The sequence below is a fragment of the Carettochelys insculpta genome, chromosome 1, assembly GCF_033958435.1.
Source record: "Carettochelys insculpta isolate YL-2023 chromosome 1, ASM3395843v1, whole genome shotgun sequence".
Lineage (NCBI taxonomy): Eukaryota > Metazoa > Chordata > Testudines > Carettochelyidae > Carettochelys > Carettochelys insculpta.
Genome location: NC_134137.1, coordinates 374,142,288 through 374,161,669, shown reverse-complemented (window position 1 = coordinate 374,161,669; position 19,382 = coordinate 374,142,288). Strand labels below are relative to the sequence as shown.

Below are 19,382 nucleotides of genomic sequence, written 5' to 3'. Positions count from 1 at the left end.
GAGCAGGCGGCAGCTCAGCGCGGCCTCTACAGGGTGTCCCCTTCCTTGGGGCTGCCCGCTCTGTTCCCCCCCCCCCCGCCCTCTAGCGCGGAGGAGCGCGGAGGCGCGCGCAAGGCGGGGGGCGGAGTAAAGGGGAATTTCCCAGCTGGGGGAGGAAGCCGCGTGTGTGCCCGCTCCCTGGAGCTCCCCCCCGCCCGCAAGCTCACAATTAGCCCAATCAGGTTGGAGCGCCTAGGTGTCACTAGTGAGTAGCGGGCGGGGGGTGAGCGGAGTCAAATCAAGGCAGCCGGAGTTGCAGGCTTGGCAGAGCTTCAGTGCCGGAGCGGCGGCGAGACGGCAGCCGCAGCCGCCGCAGCCGCCGCCGAGAGTTTGGTGGCCGCGCTCCCCGGCAAACTTTGAGCCCAGCAGGGGGGCAGGGAGGCAAGTCCGGGGTTCCCCCCCACCACCAGCCCGCCCCCCGCCTAGCTGCGCCTTGGCGGGGCGGGCGAAGGCAGGAGCCCTGAGCTCTGCTCTGCAAGCCCGGATCGGGGAGGGGGGTTTTGGCGCCCCCACCCCGCTGCTACAGGATCGGGCCCGCCGGGTGTGCCCTGGAGCGGGGAGTCGCGTGTGCGTGGCCGAGCCCCCCCCCCACGAGCCGAGCGAGCCAGCGGGAGCCAGGCTGGCGAGACAGCCGCAGTGGGCGCCCTCCCAGGCGGGCACGGAGCAGCAGGGGCAGCCGCCGAGCCGGGCATGGCCGAGTGAAGAAGCCCCCGGGTCGCCTCCTCCAGCCCCGGGGGGCTGCAGCCCGGCCAGCGCTCAGCGCCGCCCGTGCTGATCGCGGGGGGCGGGAGGAAGGGGGCGCCGGGGGGTGGCCCCCACGGGGGGCACCGCGGCTTGGACGCTGGAGGAAAAGCTGCCGCCGTGGAGGACTGCGGGGCGGGGGGGGGACCGGAGACACATTTCCAGAGACACCATCTGCAGTGTCAATGCGGCGCCGGCCCTGAAGACAGGGGGAGGGCGGGGGGACGCCGCGTTCCCAGGTAAGGAGCCCGCAGCCCCGGTCCCCGGGGCGGGGGCGCGGGGTGGGATCGGGGGGAACCGCCAGCGCGCCTGGGAGGGGGGGTAGGTACCCCCCACCTGCCTGCCACACCTGGCCCGGCGGGGGTGGGGAAATCCCTGCTGCTATGACCGGGATGGGAGGGGGAGTCCTTAAGAGCCCCCCCCCGCCGCCCCCGAAAAAGGGGGTGTGCGGCAGTGAAATCCGCCAGCATGCCGGGGACCCCCGCCCCCGGCTCCTCCATATGAGCCGCCGCTCCCGCAGCCCGGGCCCCGAGCGGCCGCTGGCCCCAAGCGGGGATCGGGGAAGCCAGCGCCGGCGGCGGGGGAGCAGGCGAGTTTCAGCGGGCCTGGCTGGATTTGCCATCGCCTCCGGGTTCCCCTGCTGCCTGGCCCCGATCCCCCGCCGCCGCCGGAGCGGGCCGCCTGCCCCCGACACGTGGCTGGCGGGGGCAGGGGCTGGCAGGCTGGGCTGTGGGCGCTGCGAGCTGGCACCGACCCGCCCCTGGCGGCCCGCTCGGGCTGTCACACGCCCCCTGTGTGGTGAACTTCTCGGGAGGAGACAGGCACACTCCCGCACCGGCTGCTGCGGCTTTCCCTTCTCCTTTCCCCAGCAGCCGCCCCTGACAAATCAGCTCAGGCGAGGGGGAGACAGATCCACCCCCCGCCCCCACCCCACCCCACCACAGCTGCCCCTGTGAGCGCCAAAGCCTGGAGTTAGCCTGGTTGGCCTGGCAGCAAGAGAGGCAGAGGATGCCGACTCTAAAAAAAATCCCATCAGATGCCTCCTATGGAAACTGCTAATGCCATGAGAAACCCGGGTCTGGGAGAGAGACTTTATATTTCTATTTGTGGGCCCCAAAGTTGTCGTCTCTCTCTAGAGATAGGGCTGCTCCTCTGCGTGTGGGGGTAGGAAAATATATGAGGTGAAATCAGTCTGGCTTGACAGACTTTCTGGTTGGGGTGGTAGCCCTGTGAGTGAAGCCGGGAGAGATATGGTGCGTGTCTCCATTGCACAGCCAAGATGCTTTGCCTGGGGAAACCACTGTGATCTTGTTCTCCCTTCCATCCCACAGACTGTATTTCCAAACTTCCTCTTTTTAAATTTCCCCGCTTGACCAGGTTGGGAGCAGGTTCTGTTTCCCAGGGAGAATTAGTTTCCTAGTGTGCTCTGTTTGTGTGTGTGTGTGTGTGTGTGTGACAGAGAGAGGGGGGGTGGTTGATTGATTGAGGGGAAAAAAAAATCCAGAGGGGGAAAAACCCACTTACCTCTGCTTGGCAATTTCTAGGGAAAGAGAAAGCCCTGTTTCTTTCTCCCAGGGAGCTTAATATATAAATTTAGCTTGCAACAGTTAGAGCTGGTAAACCTCCGCACCTCTGTGGACTGCAACTAAAACTGGAATATTGACTTTCCTCATTTATCAGACACATGACCCTAAATTATGTAGACAGGGAAAAGTGATCTAAATGTTGATGGACACGTAGTTTTGATAGCAAGACAATACCCTGGCAGCCGATGAAGTCCTCGCAGATAACCCCAAGCTTGCAAAGCCTCATCGGTTCAAATGTGATTTGTTTAGCTTTATAATGTGTGTATATGTAAAGAGAGAGAAACCTCACCATGTACCATCACCCATTTCTGTTCTAGGGGTTGTAAAGTTATTTCCTGGCATGGTGGAGGGGAGAGAGGGAGGAAATGGACACTGTCTGCTATAAATGTCATTTTTATTCATGCGAAGAAGTGGTTTTATGCAATACCTGTGAGTGTATTTTTTTATTAAATATGAACGTCAACCAGGAGTCTGCAGTAAACTGGTTTCTAGTGCAAGAGTCAGGCATTAAGTAACAGGTACGTAAAAAACTTGGGGGTGATACACTGGAGTTCCTGGCTTCCCTCTGCCACAAGGAGGGTGATGTGTTAATCAGTTAAGATGGAAGTGAACTGATGCACAGGTAGTGGGTGGGTGGGGGGGTGTGTGTGTGTGTGTGTGCGCGCGCGCGCTCTGGAAAAGGGCTTGAATCTGAGTGGCAGGTGCACAGCTGTGACTGCTAGAGGTTGCTGTCATTCCAGAGAAAGCATGAAAAAGGTTCCAGGGAGTTTTACAGCCAACTCAATACCTCCAACCCACCAAAGGACTTATCTTGACCATGCACCGGCACTCCACAAATATTTTAGAAGGCATAATGCAAGCTCCCTTATTCTCTTTATCTGTCCTCAGTTTCACCCGGGTGTTGTTTAGAAAAGCTAGTTAAATCTGTGAATGCAGAGAACCAGTGGAGCATGGGGTTGCTTGCCGTTGCCTTTTTTTGTGATTTTAATTACAGTGTGTGCCTCTCCATGTGAGATTAGGTGCTCTCCCCCCACTTCAGGCATAGTCTGAAGGCTTCAGGGCTCAGAGAAGCATTTAAGTTATTTTAATTGTCTAGTTGTTATTTGGGAGCTCTTATTAAGCATGTTCTTTATAAGAAAGGAGCTTCAAACAATGCAACAGATGTGTTCTATGTAGTTACGTCTGTTTTTCATACATGTTCAGACTGAAACACACCAACCCCCCCATGGATAAGCATTTTTTCCCCAGCCTGAATATATTCAGCATGGGGATGCCTTTACAATAAGCATCTCCCTTTAGTTAGATCTCATTAAAGGAAGAGTCCCAGCCTGTAATGAGAATCTGCCATGCAACCCTGTCTAAAATGTGAGGTAGTCGGAAAAATCAATGGGATGCAAAACTTCATGGCAGCTGCATGACTTGCTTGCGGCTTACATTGAAGATGGGCATTTAAAAATACTTCCTTGTGATAAATCCTGGTGCTGTTTGGGAGTCTTTGCTGGATAATTTTAGTGCCTGGAAGGCAGTTGCAGACAGTTGAGTCCATTCAGTGCCCACTCTGGCTCTTGGGTACTATGGTGATGAGAGCTGTAGAAAATCTGTCCCTAGACACAGCTTCTCTGTTGGGAAGGAAAAAAACTCACACCTCTCCTCATGTTTCCACCCATCCAACTCCCTCCAGCCCCTTTGTGCAGAGTGTTGGGCAATGTTCCCTCTAATCTTTTCCGTCCATGTGTGGATTTTTTCCATCTGTGTGTGGATTAAATTTTATGTGCACCAAGGCATGTGTAAATGTGCACCACCAACAGAAACAACAAACTTAGCTGTGGGTGCTCTGCTAATCAACTGGGCAGCATTTGAAACTCTCCTGCATGGCCACAGAAATGCCCAGCTTGTAGAGAACACTGATGCTGGATTTGGTTTGCTCTGAGGCTTAGCAAGATGCAAGGCAACCCATGGTGAGCCAGGTGCACCAGCACTGAGGAAGAGGCTCCCAAGGGAACATTTGCTTGGGAGTTAATTTTTAAAAAAAGCATTACACAATTGACATAGGGGCCTGAACTTTGAAGTCTCTGGCTTTATTGAACTGGGCTGTTAGTCCTCTAATTTCACATGCACAAGCTGAATGGAAAACCAGGAATATGGAGTTCCATTGTGATGTCTGCCATTGTGTGACCCTCTCCTGCCTCAGTTTCCCCATCTACAAATGTGTCTAAAAATGTCTACCTACTTCCCAGTTGGTGTTGGGAGAGATAATTTGATGTTTTAAAACACTCTGAGATGCTTGTAGAAAAACCTATGAGCCAGAAGTATTACTGGAGTCAAAGCTTAGTTGGGGTTAGGACATATTTAGAATTCATTTCCTGTTCGGAAGAAAAGTTGAAAAATTAAATCTGAGACTCATTGTGTGGGTGAGCTCCACACAGCTAGCACACCACTGCTGTGTGTTGTGAGGGTATTAATGGGGCAGCTGTTTTAGTTCTGGGGTCAATGGTGCATTGCTTCTCAGCTCAGTATCTCAACACCAGGGTATTCGGATGACTTAAAGAGAGACGGCCTTACGATACCATCAGTCTAGATATTTACATGGCCCTCACCATTCCTGCATCATTAGATTTTATGGTCAAAAGCAGCCTGGGAAGTAGGGGTTGATTATCCCCATTTCATAGATGGGAAAGAGGTGCATGAGAGATAAGGCAACTCTCTTAAGGAGGTGAAGTACCTGGGGCTGTGTTGGGATTGGAACAGGGGTCTCTCAAGTTGCATTTTGTGGGCTTAGCTACTACAGGGGGAACTATTCTTGCTAGCTGTCTGAACAGCCTACCCCAATCCTCAGAAGTTCAGGAGCCTAGCTGTGTCTACTGGGACTCAAGGATGCAGCCCCCAGCAGGCACTTCCTAGAGAGTTGAAGCCCCACGACCCCCCATTCGTAATCCCACCAACCTGCTGAAGAGCAGAAGCCTTGAGCTCCCATCCCCTGTCCCCGTCTGGTAGGTGAGACATGCGAGGGGACAAAGGAGAGGTCTTCATGAGCTGCACTTTAACTATAAAAGAGAGGTGGTTTGGCCATCCCTGGCTCCCAAGAGTAGTCATGGATGCGGTTGTCATTCTGAACTCAAAGGGTGTGTTACTGGCTGAGCAGAGTGCTAACTGTGATGCTCTCTGTCGGGAGAATTGGGTGAAAGCCTGACCCCAGCTTCTCCATTTTTTTTAAAAGTCTTTTTATGGCTGAGATCCAGTGTAGTTTCCCCTGTTGTTTTCCAAATACGTTCTAACTCCTCCCAAACAGATGTGGCAGAGGCCTGAGCAATGAACTACAGCTTGAACTGTCTAGGCCGGCACCCTTGGGACTGAAAGGGGCCAAACCACAGAATTTGCCAAACTGCAGGAGGTCAATATTGTCTAGCAGCATTACCAACACTTCCACTGCTTACTGGGCTCTCAGAAGACATTTGGGGGTTAATTACAGCTAAATAACAGCACAGAACACTGAGAGCCAGGACTGGTTTCTGTAAACAAACGTTATGGGACCACGGGAAACTTGGCCACACCCATGATAAAGTGGTTGTCCGGCTAGCTAAAATCATACTGAACCATGGATGCTGCTGCATGAGTGAGTTCTGGATTGGAGACTGTAGTTCATTTGCCAGACTAGAGATTGTAGTTCGCTTGTGCCAAGTGCTGGGCTGTGTTGAGGAGCTGGGTGTTGGAAGAGAAGGGTGCCCCATGCCTGGGCTGTTGTTTTGAGGGGATTAGCTCATAGGGGTTTGGGTTTTGGTGTGCTTTTCCCACACGTTGCTTGAGAGGAGAAAATTAACCCTCACATAGTGCTTGTCTTTCAGAGATCTCCGAGTCAGAGTGCTCAAGAAAGCATAATTATCCCCATTTACTGATGGGGAAACTGAGGCACAAGGTGGGGTAGGTTAATCCCATTCCCATCAGATCAACGGGGTCTTTCCCTGACTCTAACAGAGGTTAGCCTGGATGCAAATAGATGACTCAAGGTTAAGCACCAAGTCTTCAGCAGGATCTAGCCCTAACCAGCAGGAGAACACTCCTAAAATCCCAGTAGAAAAATAGACAACTCCAAGCTTGTCAGAATCCAGGTGGCACTTAATTTCCTCTGGGGCCTCTGGCACTGGGCACTGTTAGAATGCAGAATACTGGGCTAGGTGAACCTTTGGTCTGACCCAGTATGGCTGTTCTTATACGGCTTAAAATGAGAAAAGCCTGGCCTGGTCATTAAATCACGAGACTGGGTTGTCAGGAGTTATGTGTAATACTACCATTCACACTGACATGCTGAGCCACTTTGGCTGAGTCATTGTCCCCTGCATACCCCCTTGGTTCCCCCTCTTTCTTTTTGGGCTGTGAGTCTTTCCAACCCTCCTGGGAAGTGTGGATCGTAAAGCATGGGGATTGTGAGCACTCCAGAAAGGCGAAGCGTAACTGTGACGATGAAAGCCTGTTGTAGTGTTTGTCATTGGATAAAACTGTCCCTTTCTCTTTAAATGTTCCCGTTGAGCTTTAACATAGCCACAGGCTTGGCTACTGTGCTATAAAACAGAAGTGCTTGTTCCTGGCATGAAGCCCCAGAGGGGCCAAGAATTTTAGAAAGGGCACTCTAGGTTTAAAAATCTTCTCCCTACAGGTTGCAAGTGATCCCATGTAGCAAACCCATCTGGGGTGGCTCACAATGCTCCAGGCATTATTGGTGATGAAATGCTCTTTAGAGACCCTAAGCAAGCCTGGTTTTTTCCACCTGAAGTGCTAGAGTGAATTTTAATGGTGAAAAGTGCTTGATTCACCTTCCTGGAGGGCAGATTGAAATCCAGAGACTAGAAGCTCTCACTCCAGGCTCGCTTGCGTCCCTGCTCCAGACTAACCAAGAAAGTGACAGGTCATTTTGTCCATGACCTCCCAGTTGAGTGTGCCACCTAGTGTTGATCTCAATAGCAGATTTTGTTTTAGGGACACTTGTCCCTCTAGGAAACAGGCTGAATTGTTTGCAAAGAATTGGAGCTGCCACTAACCCAGCATGGATTTGAACCAGTGACCTAGAAGCAAATGCCTCTGTAACTAACCCTTCTCACGTCTGTCTGTAGTGCCTGATTGCTAGCTTCTTAGCTATGTCTAGTTACATGTAAGTGGCCTGTCTGGGTTTCCACACCAAGGCTCTGAGCCATCAATTAATGCAAGGTGACCGGCCCTAGAACTCTACCTCGTCCTTTTGACAGGGTGAGTGTGTGGCTGTAATGCAGATAATATGGAATCAGTTTCCATTAAACGCATCTGCATGATCTATTTTCACACTTTCACCCTGTCCTCGTTGCCTGGGACATAAGAGGACCAGGGAGATAAATCTTGATTGCTGGATGAACTTTCCAAGCCAATGCAGTATTAAATGCATTTCAATGTTTGTTTGCAAAATGAACCACTCCAAGAACTGATTTCTGATTCAATTTGAATGTGAAATATCATATTGGAGATGAAAGGTGGAGGAAACCTAGTTTATAATCCCAGAGCTGTTTTAGTCTTAAATCATGAAGTGGCACAGTATGTTTCTCAATCCAGAAAACGCTGATACCTGAACCAAGAATTGTGTGCATGGATTTTTTTCCCACTCCTTCTGAAGTGAATAACAGTTGCTAACATGCACTTACTAACAAAATTCCCCCGACACCCATTCATAAAGAACTGCGCTGGTGATTCTATCAGCATTAAACTGTTCGGTGACTGAATTTAGAATTATAGGAACACAGCAATGAATTAACAGTAAATCAAATCCTGGGTGATTCTGTATCCAACGCGGGCGAGATTTAAATTGAAAATACCGTGCCAAGATGAAGTAATCATAAGTCAAGCACTGGAGTTCTGTCAGGCTGGGCTTCTGTGGAAGGAGAGCAGCCCCTTTGAAATAAAAAATTGTGACAAGCCCCTGTTTTGATTCCCAACTGAACTGGGAAATTGCCATTTTGTTCTTCTATAAACTGTGACAGTTATACTGGGGTGGCAGAAACCAGTATGAAAATTCAGTGCTTGTGTTTCTGTTTTACTTGGTGAGAGCATATTTGAGCATCAACAGTGGGTTTTGTGTTTTTGGCTAGGGATTTCTCCATAATGTAGAATTAGAAAGAAAACTCAGTTAGGAGACTGAAGAAATGTATCCTGTTGCAAGAGGCTATCGATAGAATAGTGAGCATTTGATGCACAGTGCAGCTTAGATTTTATTTTTAGAGCATCTTTGTACACAATGTATTGGATGGAGATTCTGATCCTGTCATTGATTTACTGGGTATCCTGAGCAAGTCCTTTAACCTTGCTGTGAATCAGTTTCCCCATTTGTAAATTGTGCATGATGATACTTTTGAGTTCTGTGTATCTACATTGATATATAAATGTTACTAATTCGTTCATAATTATACTTACCTGATAAGTGAGATGGATAAAACTGGGAGAGATGCAGATCTGGAATTCGTTTTACCTGAACCTCTCAAAAGGCCTCGGAGAACGATTCCTGTTTGCCCATGGCTGATTCATTTCACTTTCCTCTCTCTACTAGATGTGTGTTGAGGTGGGGGAGCAGAGATTTTTAATGAGAATACATGGAGAGGGACAGGAAGGTTGCTCTAGATTAAAGGAGGTGCTGAGGAGAAAGCTCTCTCAAGAGTGTGTGAAGAGACAGAACAGAGGCTGCAAACCTGGCAGTTTTCAAAATGAATAGATGTAGAGCTTTTAGAACTGGCCTACAATTTCCCATCATGTTTTTGTTGCTGAAAAATGGCTTTTGCATTGAAATGGAAATTGTCCCAGGAAATGTTGGTTTTTAATGATTTGGGCAGTGGGGGGTTGCTGAAAAATGTTTAGTTTCCAAGTTTTTTGGCAACCCCCCACAATGGATAGAAGCCCCTAAGCCTAACTCTAATTATTATAACTTGGTGGGAGGTTGTTTTCTTATTTATAAGATCTTATCTTTCTTTGAATGCTTTGTTTTAGTACTAGCCTTCCTCTCCCCTTGTATGGATCTCTGCTGTTGAAGTAAACTGTCTTTCCTGTTCCATTACATTTGGCTTTTGCTTTTCATGTAGATGAACATCTGTTCTTTAGCAGTCAGTTCTCTGTTCCCCATATGATCCTATGTCTCTTCCTAGATGTATGGAGTGGAAGGGGAATGCCATCAGTTGCTCTCAGTGGGGGCTGGACACAGGATGTGGCGGAATGAGACCATGAGTTTCTACCACGTGAGCTGAAGGTAGGTTAGGAGAGCTGTTGTAGGTTAATATCCTTACTGGACCAGCCACTAGAGGGGGATAAAAATGCTTAGTGAACAGTGGGGGGGCAGGTCATGTGTTCATTGCATTGTTGTGTCTGTGCTTGGCAGCACGGCCCTGGGCTGGGTGGAATGATAGACCTGTTCCAAGTACCAGCTGGACCCCTCTAATCTGGCACCCTCAGGACCTGACCTGTGACAAAGAAGAGAATTTCCCAGACCATGGGAGGTCAATATGGTCTGCCAGCATTACCAACCTGTCCACTGCTTACGGGGCTCTTAGAAGACCTTTAGGGGTGAATTCCAGCTAACTAACAGCACAGAACACTGAGAACCAGGCCTGGTGGCTGGAAACAAACTTTATGGGACCACAGGAACCTTGGCCACTCCCATGATAAATTTTCATCTGGCTAACTACTATCATGCTGGATTACGGATGCTGCTGGATGAGAGCATGCCGGACTAGAGAGGTTCAACTTACATATATTGATTTTGACCCTCTAGTGTTTGTGTCCCTGCAGACAAAAAGTTCAAGAGTAATCTTGAGGTGAAACGATTGAGGTTTGTTTCCTTAGAAGGAGTTAAGTTATTTCCCTCTGTATAGCTGAAGATCTGTATATAGAATAAAATTATGGAGCTTTAAAGAGACATATATCTCAAAATACTTCATCAGCAGTCATGAATTCAGGCTGACTGCTCTCCTTTGAGATGAGTAAGCCTCATCAACCCAGTTTTGCAGGTGGGGAAACTGAGGCACAGAGGGTTGCTGCAACTGACCCCTGTCCTTTGAGCGACTTGTCAAGAGATTCAAGGTGCCACAGTTCCCTGTCAATGCAAATACCACAGGGTTTTTTGGTTTTTTTTTTTTTCTGTTTTTGACTGGACCCAAATGAGAAAGTGACAGAGATGGAGAGAAGTGAAATTAGAGTGGCAGGAAAACAGAAGAGGGGATGAGAACATCTGGTTTGAAGGACTGATTAGAGACTGTCACTCCGGGTGCTGTCTTGCCATGTAGCCTTTCAGAGTTGTTGGTCAGGTCTGGTCTTCTGTTCTTGGAGCGCTGTCCTGTTTGGATGATTTCTATATGGGTAGTCCAAAGACTGCGTTGCCAGCTGGAGGATGCAGAGGCTGGAGGTGGGTTTTTTACCTATGCATGTTCAGAGTACTGCATCCTGTCCTCTTGCAGAGCCGTCTCTCATAGCCCAGTATGTTCCTGTAAGTGCTCCTTGATACGTCTCTGCATCTCATTATCAATTTTAAACGCCTCGCTCGTGAGCTTCATTCTTTCACTTGACACTAGTGCTGGTATTGCTGCATGTTTGCACTTTGAAGTGCTGTGCAAAGGGCCATCAATTCACACTTGTCCGCCTCCCCATGCCAAAGCTGCAAGGAACCCAGCAGTTCCATCTCCCACTCATCTCTGCACTGTCTTCCAATCCACCCTTCATGGCTAAAACACTTCCCTCTCCTTGTCCACCGTTCCCATTCACATCTCTCCTTCACACAGACCTTTGCGGAGGCTTTCCACGAGAAACCACTCTTGTGTTTAATCCCCCTTATAGACCTACAGAAGTGTTTGTGTTCTGCTACCAAGAGCTTACGATGAAGCATGTGCATCTTCAGCCAATGGGACCTGATAGTGGAAAGATGATGGCCTTGTGATTAAGGCACTAGACAGGGTCTTTATCTGGGTTTGAGTCCTAGCTTGGTTACAGCATGTGATCTAGGGCAAGGCATGGAACCGCACTGTGCCTCAGTTCCCCATCTGAACAGTGGTGTCCTGGGTAGAAGCTAGACAGGTCAGCTCTCTGCAGAACAATCAACAGGGAAAGGTTAGGCTTGGCCAAAGCCCTGACCAAGTTGGGAGCAGTTTCTTGAGCCTACCTGTTTGCAAAAGGCATAAGCATGTTCAAGGAAATCAATAAACAACAAGCAGCTGAGTTTCTTGAAAACTAAAAAGCTGTTTCCACCATGGACAATGGCCATGTAGACCCTGACCCTGCGATTGGATCAGCCTGGGTGGGCAGATCTTTGCTGAGCCCCTGGAAAGTCAGGATTGAGCTTTATTTTGTGCAGTGCTTAGATGCTATGGTGATGAGTTGCTATAGAAACACATAAGTTAGCATTGTTATTGAAAGGTGCTTCAGTTCATCTTGAAACACAGAACCAGGATATAAAGAGCCCAATACTGTGGCTTGATTGCTCCCCACCCACATCTTCTGCAGGCATCATTGCTCAGTTGCCTAGACTGTGTGTACTGTTTGTGATCTTCCTCTGCCGTGCTGAGCATTGTCCACTGTAGGACACAGTAAACTGCACTTTGATGGCCCTGTGGTCTAATCCAGTTCAGCAAAGCCTGCAGTATGCCCCGGTCAGAAGTTTTTCCTTCATCAGCTATGCCCTTTAGAGAGGGAGCTGAGTGAAGCATTTCATTGCAATAAGCTAGTCATTTCCAAAAGAGTTATCGTGTGTCACCATCTGGGGCGAAGTGTTTGCGTTAAGTCCTGTAATAATATGTCTGTTCATCCGCCACAGTCTCACAATGTGTGCCTGGTAAAGGCAGTCTCCTGTCTTACTCATTTGACTCCTGGTTATTCCTCTAGGCCAGCAGTGTGCAATAGGAATTCAAAGACTGCCGCGCATGTGGTTGTTGTCTTTCCATATTTGCCACATTATATTATTAAATAAATAATTATCCAAATAAATGCCCTCCCCTATCCCCCAGAGCCAGGCACCCCCAGCCCACCTGTCCTAATTCAATGCCGGCAACTCTCACCAGAGCTGCTACAGGTGCCACCAAGGCCACTGCCAGGAGAGGCCGGAGATCACCAGGGCTGCCACACGCTTCTCCCACCAAGCAGTGGGGCACATGTGCAGAGCGGGTCAACGGCACTGCCAGCGTTTGGCTTTCAGGAGAAGCCACATTTAAAGGCTCTAGGAGCCTCACATGGCTCAAGAGTTGTGGGTTGGCCACCCCTGTATTTGCTGCAACACAGTGACCTACTTGCCACATGTGGTGGGTGGCAAACATATTGGACACCGTGGCTCTAAGCCCCACCACACGAGCCTGGGCATGTGGGCTCAGATCTAGGTGGAAGGACAGCTCAACTTCTGTCCCAGCAGCAATAGGCAGGGGCTGGAATTCCTGCTGTTTGGGGCTTTCTGTGTATCATTGCTGCACTGATCCTAGTTGCTAATTACCCATGAAAACTGGGGGCTCTGTGTCTGCTAATTGTGGAGATGTTACATCAGGTGACTTCACATGCAGTGAAACATCTGTTTACAGGGCAAGATGGTTTAATGGGGCAGGCGGCAGCCCAGTGCGCTGGGTCTGATGTCATCTGATGTGTGTGCATGGTTCTGTATGAAACAGGATGTCATTGTTGTCTGTTTACTGTTCATTAAAGGGACCAAGTTCTACTCTGTCATGCGTTCATAGCTCAGCTGCTCTTGATTCACTGCTCCCGCTGCCCATCCTTGGTACTACCAGATGTCACATGGGAGCCCTGACAAGCAACACCCAATGAGAGGCGCTGCAGTGTCATGCCTGGAACCACTACCTTCCACCATGTGCTGGATTGTCTAAGGTCCTGATCCTGAGAAGGACGGAGTACCAGCAGCTCTTCTGAAAGTCGGGAGGGGAAATGTGGAAATTACTGACTTCAGGGACAGGTCTTAGAATGTGTGCACACTCTGCTGCCCTCTGCGGGATGGAACCAGACCTGCTCCAGGGTTTCAGTGTCGTCCTCTAGTGCCAGGGTCAGCAACCCCCGACACAGGTGCCAAGAGTGGTACGTGAGCCTATTTTCATCAGCACGCAAGGCGGGAGCTTAGCCCTGCCCTCCTCCCCCATGCAGCCAGGAGCTTGCTCAAAGCCAGGCCGCCTATGGATTAACAAACGACCAGCTAATGCTACCAGCCACCACCTAAATGGTAAAGCGCTGCATCTTCATTTCTTTATTAATGATGCTGTTGTAAGTAGGACGATTAGTGACTTTAAAAAGTATCACTGGCACTCGGACCATGCATGGAGGTCACAAGGTCATATTTCAACACTCTGCCTTGGAAAGATTGCTGACCCCTGCTCTAGTGGCTACCATACAGGTGATATGTTTCCACAGTGCTGACTGGTAAGGTGAATTCTCTTCACTCGTGTGGCTGAGGGCTTAGTATTGGCAGCTGGTATGTCCTGGGTTCTGCCTCTGGTGGTGGTGTGGTCCTGTTCTGGGAGGATGTCTGGAGTCAGTAAAGTCCTGTGTAATCCCAGCTTCATGGTGACTGGGGCTAATCCTTGAGCTCATCCAGCTTCATGGCCTGTGAATGGAAGTTGTCACAATAGCCTTTAGTGGCTGCATGAGTGAACAAACAGCAGGGCCCAGCTGAGCTTTGCCGTTCAGTGGCAGGATCTGTTGAAGCAGGACTCCTGGGTTCTATCACCTCCATGCCCATGGGTTGGTGGGTTAGTTGGTGCCTATCATGTTTTTTATGCCCAGCTACAGCTGTGTTTGATCAGAGGCCTTGCTGTGTCACAGAGGCCTTGGCGGCCCTTTACAAGTGGGTTTTACCCCACTGCTGCTCTTTTCCAGAGATGCTGTGTGCCTGTCAGTGCTGCGGCCTGGAGCACTTCACAATACTTCAAGAGTCCTGGCTGGCGTTAAGCATCTTTGATGGGTTTATCAACGCCCAGGAAAGGAGAAAATCTCATCAGTCATTGCTACTGGCTTCTGGGCAAAGCTGCATTAACACCATTGTGAGGAAAAGTAAACCGGGAGATCAGTCAGGCAAATCCTCTCTTAATTGACTTTTGTGGCCTGTCAGCTGGCAGATTGAGGAAGTGTGAGGCTAGCTTAGGAGCACCCAAGGCACCTGGGACGAGTGAGTCAGTGGGGCCAGAAAATGAAGGGCAGATTCACAAAGGGGTGTGCTGATTTTCACTGGTATGGGGGTGCCAGCGACCCTTGGTTCCTCTTGGAAATCTTCTGTAGCCTCTACAGAGGCTCCCTGAGACTCCACAGGCTGTCATGCATGGGTGGGGGTGTGTGGCCTACTAGTTTACAAAGTTTGCTGGTCTGATGATATTTATGGTTTGTGTCTATGTCTAATAAAACATCATCGTCAGGCTCCCTCCTGAGAACCTGAGGAGTTGAGAACAAGCTCCGCTCTGCAGAGGATGAGATGGGAAAATGAGATGGTAGTAGAGGAAGCTCTAAAGACTAAAGGGGATAAGACTAGTAGAAAAGATATAGGACTTTTAGAGACTCTAGAAAATCCTTGCAGAGCTCTCCCAATCACCACTCGCTGGGGGGGTTTATAGGCCTCTTTACATCACTTTGTCCCGGCCTTCCAAATACCAAATTAGGCATCCTAGGATTTTTAGGAGTACACATGTTTGATTGGTGGAATTAAGCAAAGACACGTTTCTGAATATGCCTGTGGTGGGATGTTGCAACCTCTTGAGCAGATTCCAAGAATGAGTACCAGCAATAGTATACTAAGAAATACCAGGCGACCTTTGTCTATACCTTTGGGTCAGCAGGGGAGGAGTCTGACTCATGGTCCTCCCTGCAGAAAGGGGTTAACAGCTACTGTGCTCGTCCAAGGGCCATGAGAGCAATTGTCCTCCTTTGTTTTACTGCCACAACTGAGTCTGTGTGGAGCAGCTGGCTTTGTCATGCATGTGAGGTCAAGAGCGAGGACTTGTGCTCTTCTCCTGTTGGAAGAGTTCTAGCAAGAGGCTTCCTTGGAGTGAGAGCAACACCTGTGCCTTGAAAGGGGTCTGCAAGAATGCCTGGGAGGTGCTGACCATGATATGATGGTCAGTGCCTTGTGCAGATGAAGAACAGAACACTCTGATCTCGTTTCAGAGCTCGCCCTGTTGCTAGAGGTGTTTTATCCCTTCCTTCGCTGCATGGCACAACTGGCCAGGTGCAACGCAGGGTTTATTTTTGCCTCTCAGAAGCATGTCAGCTGTTACAATGTGGGAGGTCTGATGGACCAGTGGTCTAGGCTGGAGTGGGAGGAGGTGGGCCACAAGGGTGGATGGGCCAGTGGTCTAGTGCAGCCTCTAGAGGGTAGCAGACTGGATTTAGACGATCCAGGATGAAAATCCCATCGTTGACATATAGTGGAAAGAGCTGGTTCCACATGTGACCACAAGGTTTCCAGAGCTGACAGCCATTGGCCCTAGAAGTGGCTCAGACTGAGGGCATGTCTACACAGCAGCCTGACTTCGAAATAAGCTTTTCCGGAAGAGCTTATTTCCACTGATGGAAATCTGGCAAGAGCAGGGTCCCTTGGAGCAGCACCCGAGTTTGGGGTGAGGAAGTGGGCTCCTTTTGGTTTGGGAATCAAGACGTCAGGGTGTGGGTTTGAATATAGCGCCTCTCAGCCCCAGAATTCAGTGGGGTTCCAGGGCCTCACTCTGGCAAAATCTTGCTGGGGAGCCTTGCTGCGCGAAGGCCTGATCCTGAGAGGTGCTGAGATCCCTCCCATCCCACTGAAATTAAAGGGACCTTGTGGTGCTCAGCCCTCATCAAAAGGCACAGAGCCCCTTGTAGAAGGGACCCTTGGTTGTGGTCTTCTGCCTCAGTGGCAGTTTGGATGCACACAAAAGCAGAATCATCCCCCCCCATGTGTTTATGGGAAAGGGGAAGGACAGAGTCTGGTGTGGGTTATTGGACGGCATTGACTATATCCAGAGTTGATACCATGAATGCAAAGGAGAGTGGATAGGTATTTCTGGTGACTTCATATTGAGGTTTTATAATATGTAGTCTTGCACATTGAAGACTGGCATGGGTTTCCTTGGAGAGAATGTCTTTTCTCCATCTCACGGGGACATGTTAGGTTGTTAGTGTAAGGTTGCTCTTCAGTGACTGTGCTCATGTTAGCTTATTACCCTGGGTTCACCTTGAGGGCTGGAGCACATGACCTGTGAAGAGAGGCTGAGGGATTTGGGCTTATTTAGTCTACAGAAGAGAAGGGAGGTGGGATTTGAAAGTAGCCTTCAACTGCATGAAGGGGGATTACAAAGAGGATGGAGAGAGTCTGTTTTCAGTGATGACAGACGACAGAATGAAGAGTACTGATCTCAAGTTGTAGTGGGTGAGGTGTAGACTCGATATTAGGAAAAACTGTTTCACCAGGAGGGAGGTGAAGCACTGGAATGCGTTACCTAGAGATGTGGTGGGACCTCCATCCCCAGAGGTTTTTAAGTATCGGCTTGACAAGGCCCTGACTGGGATGATTTAGTTGGGGTTGGCCCTGCTTTTAGCAGGGGGTTGGACATGATGACCTCCTGAGGTCTCTTCCAGCCCTGTGAGTCTGTAACTCCTGGGCTATGTCTGTGCTTGCTTGGGTTGTTGGACTGCTCAAGAGGATCGAGTGATGCCCCCTGTGTTGTTCCTCTGGGTGTGCTGATTTGTGCCTGGGGGCCAGGTAGTGTGTGGTGCTCCTTCTGTCCCAATGCCACATCCAGGTGGACTGAATGCAGGTGGGAGTAGGTGTGGAACAAAGGCTGCCAAGGTTATCAGGGCAATGGAGAGCCTAAGAGCTCAGAGCCCAGCCAAGTGAAGGCCGAGAGAGGAGCTGATTGATCTCTCTAACCACGGAAGGACCATAAGCAACATTGGTTGAAGGACAGATTGGCACAACAACAGATGGGTGTAAATTGGCCCTGAAAATATTTAGCTGGGCAAATAGAAAAAGGTGTGTAGCTCTCTGAGGAATGAGGGGCTGGAGCAGACTCCTGCAAGGAAGAGCGGTAGCAAACAACTAAGATAGTCTTAACCTGATAATTTATTAGGCGATGAGCTTTCGTGGGACAGACCCACTTCTTCAGATCATAGCCATACTAGAACAGACTCAATATATAAAGTACAGAGGTCCAAAAATTATCAAGGTTGATAAATCAGAAGAGCAGAGGGGCAGCAGGAGCGGGGTGTGGGGTGGGGAAAAGTTAAGTGTAAGATAAAACAAAGTATGTAAAAGAGTCCTTATAATGGGGCAGGTAAATGCTGTCGCAGTTCAAACCACATGTTAATGTGTCAAATTTGAATATAAATGACAGTTCTGAGCATACTCTCTGTGATGATCTGAAGAAGTGGGTCTGTCCCACAAAAGCTCATCACCTAATGAATTATTTTGTTAGTCTTTAAAGTGCTACTGGACTGCTGGTGTGTTTTGATAGAATACAGATTAACAGGGCCACCTCTGTCATTAGTCTTAACGGGGCGCTCTAGAAGTCTGCAGATGGGAATATATCACAGGGCTGCCTGCAAGAGCCAGGAAGGGGACTCGGTCCCTTCCAGCACCATGTTCCGAGGGTCCCAGCTTCTGTAGCCAGGCCCCATTGGTTTTGTGCCAGGGTTCACTTGCACAAAATTCATACTGTGCTAAATTCCCTTCATTTTTTGCAGAATTGATCCTGAGCTCCGTCCTTATCACTTTCCACAAAACAATAATCTGAACGTGTTTTCTACTGCTTAGTTATTCCAGAGCTGCTCTCAAGGACTCAGATTCACTGGCACTCTGACTTGTTTTTTAATAGGACTGCTGGTGTACGGACTAGTTTTTATTTTACCATTCCCAGCCATGCGAGGCTGCAGGCAGACAGCTTGGTTTGTTACAGATTTGCTCACTCACTGTGGACTGCTTTGCTGTGGTTTGAGGCTGAAGAGTTGCTTTTGATCCCTGGGCTGCTGGTGTGAACATGTTTGCTTGAAGAAAACTCATATAAAGATTTATATGAACCTTTCAACCTAGTTTAATAAAGATATAGGTCATAGTTTGGGTCCTACCAACGAAGGCTATGTCACCCAGCAAGGGCTTCTCCAGATTACAGCTGAGCACAGTGCCGTGTTCTGCCGTAACCTGATATCTTTACAGCTACAGGCTGCTTGTCCTGAACTCTGCATTCATTTCCAATTCCAGTAGCATCTTCCCCTCGCCATAGTGGCTTCTCAGCCACCTGCAAAGCAACATCTTTTGAGTGGAGCTTTTATTACAGCAGGACAGTGTCATAACATTTTAATAACGTCTAGTCAACACGGGGGCTAAGAAGAGAGAATCAGAGCAGCTTTGATTGGAAAGTTGGGGCAGGGGGCGGGGGGAAGAGGAGGGGGACGGATTTCATGCAGCAGAAGGAAAGGCTAAGAGAATGAGTGTCACAAAGTAAATCTATTCTGCCCTTTCCCTCTCTTCCCCTGCCCTAACAGAATTGTCTCCTGACTGTTATTTCGCTAGGCCTGTGGCTCAGAGGCAGGAATCTGGAGGAAAATAACTTTGAGAAATTATGGGTACAGACATGAGTCTGAAAGGGATCAGGAAAAGGAAATAGCAAGCGGGCATAATTAGGTAAGTATTATCCAATAGGAGGGGGAAGACTCTATCAAGCCAATTTCCATTTCCTGGTCAGTGCACAGTCTCTGTACTTTGCATGCACGATTTAGCAGCCACCCGAGGGGGTGGTGTTTGAAATAGGTACGTTCTTAGCTTGAAGTCAGTAGTCAGAATACACAGCACTTTTAGGCTGTGTCTACACGTGCCCCAAACTTCGAAATGGCCATGCAAATGGCCATTTCGAAGTTTACTAATGAAGCGCTGAAATGCATATTCAGCGCTTCATCAGCATGCGGGCGGCAGCAGCGCTTCGAAATTGATGTGCCTTGCCGCCACGCGGCGCGTCCAGACGGGGCTCCTTTTCGAAAGCACGTCACCTACTTCGAAGTCCCCTTATTCCCGTGAGC

General features: G+C 49.3%; 1 protein-coding gene across 2 annotated transcripts in view; it reads left to right on the top strand.

The window, feature by feature from the left end:
* Positions 1–996: 996 nt before the first annotated feature.
* Positions 997–19,382, top strand: part of PLXNA4 (plexin A4) — a 685,503-nt gene continuing 667,117 nt past the window's right edge. The window contains exons 1-2 of one of the 2 annotated variants that reach the window (XM_074975721.1): positions 1,001–1,019; positions 9,518–9,618. The gene's annotated coding sequence lies outside the window, so the exon portion shown is untranslated. Of the gene's footprint in view, positions 1,020–9,517; positions 9,619–19,382 lie in introns of both variants that reach the window. The other variant, XM_074975729.1, reaches the window with a different exon arrangement.